This window comes from Haliotis asinina, chromosome 8 (genome assembly GCF_037392515.1).
Source record: "Haliotis asinina isolate JCU_RB_2024 chromosome 8, JCU_Hal_asi_v2, whole genome shotgun sequence".
NCBI lineage: Eukaryota > Metazoa > Mollusca > Gastropoda > Lepetellida > Haliotidae > Haliotis > Haliotis asinina.
The window spans coordinates 33,379,975-33,383,793 of record NC_090287.1 but is presented as its reverse complement, the minus strand read 5'-3'; positions in this window follow the sequence as shown (position 1 = coordinate 33,383,793).

Genomic DNA, 3,819 nt, shown 5'->3' with positions numbered 1-3,819 from the left:
AGAAACCTATTCCGAACAGGAAAGGAACCGCTGTTTGGGGCTGCTGGGTTTTTTGTCAAGTTTTTAAACAGAAGACATAAACACTAACGCTTCCTTTTATGAGATTTCATTTTTTTTCGAAATTTGCGTTTCTTTTCTGTTCGGTACATGATCATGGTTCGAATTCCGGTTCCTCCAAATTATGTTTCTTGATTTGCCTTCATTATAGCCGTGTTCGTGGCTCTCACGGAGTCGTAAATGTCACAAACTTCACCAATTTCGGATTTTGTTCCACCTTGAACTTCAAAATGTTTCAAGAAAACAATAACTATGCATAACGAGTTACGACAAATTTATGATTATCAACCAACAATAATAAAAAGGCATAGGAAATCAGCATTCATTCAGTAGGGGGTGGGGTTCATAAGTGAGACTTCATCGACATTGTTACTTCAGCGATGTGATGATGAAGTTTTTAAATGTACCGACATTTCGACACTTGTCATAATTGGCATGGATTTTAGAACTTTTCCAGAGTTACCTACATTTTAATAAAACCCAAGGCAATCCATATATAAAATTAAGGTAACATTTGCCACAGTTACTCGCTGCTGATTAAATAACACCGATCATATAATTACTTACAGTTACTTGTAGTAGTTAACGCAATGAGTGTTCCTAATATATGAAAATATCACTTCTTTAAAAAGATGCAAAAACATTCTAAAAAATAGCTCCAAAGGATAAGTGCTTGCAAAATTTGTAAAGACCTTTATTTTTAATTCTAAGAATTACACTGGCTCTTATATCCGCGCTTGGCGTATCCTATCTTTAAAGGCGTTGAAGAGCCCATTGTTGGTTAAGATCGAGCTATGCATTCCTCCAAATGACCGCTGAGGACAAGTTCCTTTATGTGATATGTACATGCTCTTGTTACCGGGTTTGTGCAATCACTCCGTGTGACGTGAAAGTCTAATGCATTTGTATTGCGACATCCATCAATCAATATTTCTGAATCATTTTGTAGTACAGTGCCAATATTCAAACTTTCAGCTGCTTGAAAGGCTGTTCTGGAACACCGACATGGAATTATGCATTCAAGAAGCGACGTTGAAACAAACCTACTGCGCGACCGTTCGGCAGACAACAGGCTTCGTATTTCATTTCGTGTCTATAATCAGATAAACTTACTCTTATGCTCCTCTTTTTAAGTGGCTTGCACCGAACTGAAATATAGACACTGTGACGTTTGATATAGGAGTCATGTGATCGTGCTGCACATAAACTACTGGTGCCATGCAGGCTGCTCAACCATTTAAGTTTTCTTTTTGTTGTTTAACGCCGCATTCATATTACAGCTATATGGCGGCCGACTGTAAATACTAATGACCTGGACCAGTGTTCAACAGCATGAGCATCGACATACGCTGGTCTGATATGATGACGTGTCAGCTAAATCAGTACGCCTCACCACCCGATCCCGTTTGTCGCCTCTTACGACAAGCGTGTTTGGCTGATGACCAATTCTAACCCGGATCTTCCAGGGTTTCTTGTCAGTGGTCCGACTTCCCACCAACAGGCATCCGCCATACTACTTGAGTTGTCTTGATTTCCGATGAAGTACTTGGGAGTCAGAGAGTGTACACAACTGGTATCAGAAAATTATACATGATTTTTAACACAGATTGGATTGCCATGCATGCTTATGAGCTACATAATGGCCGTGTTATGCATTCCTCGCGAGGGCAAACGACGAAAACTAAAGCCTACCAGAAACACATTTCATCTGCCAAAAGGGTGTTGGCATCCATTTTGTTGTTTTGCATTTGCTTGGCCCTCATTCTGAGATATGGAATACTGGAAAGGGGTGTTGGTAGCAGCTGTGGAGAGTCTGAATGCACGTCACGACAGGATATCGATTGATACATACGTAATGGTGTCATTAAATATGCAGAAATGTGTATCGACACTGGCCTCCATGCATCAAATGCTGCATGAGTCCATAGGAAAAGATTTCACTCTCCCTACGAATGAGCCTATTTAATTACTAACCGTTTGCATTTTAACTCATCAGTGTTGAACACTATCGTTAAATGTTCACCCTGCTACCGTTGCGTCATTTGGTGACATTCCCCACATGGGTACAATATGTGAAGCTAATTTCTGGTGTCCCCCGCCGTGATATCGCTAGAATATTGCTAAACTAGGCATGTAACCATACTCTCACCCAGTTGGTGACATAATATCTTATTACTATTATTACGTTGATTTTGCCAGAATGTATAGAATTGATACGGACAATTATTTTGATCTTGAGCCAATAGGTTTTTGGAAAAGGGCGGAGTGGAACCAAACCACGAAAATGCCAGGACCAGGGGGAGGTCCTCTCATGCACCGAACTTCTCATGATGTTTATTACTGGATTGTCTGGTCCCAACTCAACTATGAAAGACTCCTGAGTGCAGCCTTAAGGACAAGCAAACAAAGCAACAATGTACCCTAAACAATACAGGAGCATACTGAACATGCTATTTTGCAGTTTTCCATACCTCAAAGTAAAGTCTGGACCAGACTGGTTTGGTTGTTTAACAAAGCACTCAACAATATTCCAGCTATATGGCATCAGTCTGTGACTAATCGAGTCTGAACCAGACACTCTGATGATCTACACCATGAGCATCAATCTGTGTAACTGGGATACAATGCCAAAAAGTCAACCAAAGTCAGCGATCACCTGATCCTATTAGTTGCTTCTTATGACAAGCATGGGTTACTGAAGAACAATTTTAATCCAGATCGTCATGGGTTGTCCAGGCCAAAGGAAGCAGCCATCCATAACATGAACTCTAGACATGTGAAAATTCCAGTTGTCTAGTCAGCTGATCCTTCCTGAGGATCAATTTTAAGATCTATTGCAAGATTCTACCCACAGCAGATGAACTTGACATTCAAAGTCCAGACTAACAGTCTTCCTGGCATACATAACAACCTTGCCTTTCTTTCATCGAAAATATTTATTGGCACTTAAGTCTTCTCTGCTACCAGCTACCTTGCAACAAACACAACTGATTAAGGTGAGTTGTCATCACCTAAAATTCAAGTCTCTCAGTCATGGGAAAACTCAAATCACCACCAGAAACTGCTTGGCTGACATGTACATTTACTGCATTTCAAGCCTTGGAGACTAATAGATGTTGGACATAGAAAGCAGAGCAGTACAAACCCATGATTTCACTAAAAAAGATTTCATACCTGACTTATCTCTTGAATCAATTATACCATTAAAATCATCTAACTTCACTTCTATCCTAACATGCATTATAATAATGTATGGGGCATTCAACAACTTTGGACCTCTTTCCAAAACATGTGGGTCTGTAGGGTAAAAATGCTGCTTCGTCTCACCCAAGTCCCACAATTCCCCACATGTGTAAAAGCCCATTTCTGGTGTCCAGTACCATGATATTAATGAAATATTGCAGAAAGCAAAGTAAGGTGAAGTGAAATGGGGCCATACGTAAGAATATTTTGCTCATATGGCGATGTGAGTGAGTATGTGTAGATTTAAGCTAGTTCTATAGTGCTAGCTCACTAAGATACCATGCCACAGTCAAGTAGGAATTCCCCATTCAGACACATTATACTGACTCCAAGCTGACCAGTCCTTATACCCACTAACGCCAAGCACCAGACAGGACCAAAAACTACCATACTTCAACTTTTGGTATGCCTCAGTCAGGAATCAAATCCACAACCTTCCGCTCTCCAGACGGACACTCTAACCACTGCACCACGGTGGTCTGAGAGCAAAGTAAACCCATAATGACCACAAAGCAAGTG